At 31.9% G+C, this 332-nt stretch overlaps 1 protein-coding gene across 1 annotated transcript in view; it reads right to left on the minus strand.

Moving 5' to 3' along the window:
- Positions 1-332, minus strand: part of LOC119594799 — a 139,930-nt gene that overhangs the window by 28,280 nt on the left and 111,318 nt on the right. The gene's annotated exons all lie outside the window — the stretch shown is intronic.

The following is a 332-nucleotide window of genomic DNA, read 5'->3' on the forward strand; positions in this document are numbered from 1 at the left end:
CTCGATCATCAAAACATAATTAACCACGATTATTCCAGAGATACAATATATTACGCTTCATAAACCACACGCGCGTCGGGGCTGAGGCTATAAACACTATGATCAACTTTATTAGGCAAGCATAAACATGGTAATCAACTTTATTAGACACCACCAAGGGAAAAAAAAAAATTGCGATTTTTTTTACAGACATTGTACAGTAATGTCGTGGCTTTGAAAAAAGTAGTTTATAAAAAAAAAAAAAAAATATCGGTTTTGTTTGTTCGAAAATCGAGAAATAAAGAAGAGAGATGAGTAATGAGTTAGATGAGTTAATAAGAAATAGAGAAAGG

The sequence above is a fragment of the Penaeus monodon genome, chromosome 34 (assembly GCF_015228065.2).
Source record: "Penaeus monodon isolate SGIC_2016 chromosome 34, NSTDA_Pmon_1, whole genome shotgun sequence".
NCBI classification, from domain to species: Eukaryota; Metazoa; Arthropoda; class Malacostraca; order Decapoda; family Penaeidae; genus Penaeus; species Penaeus monodon.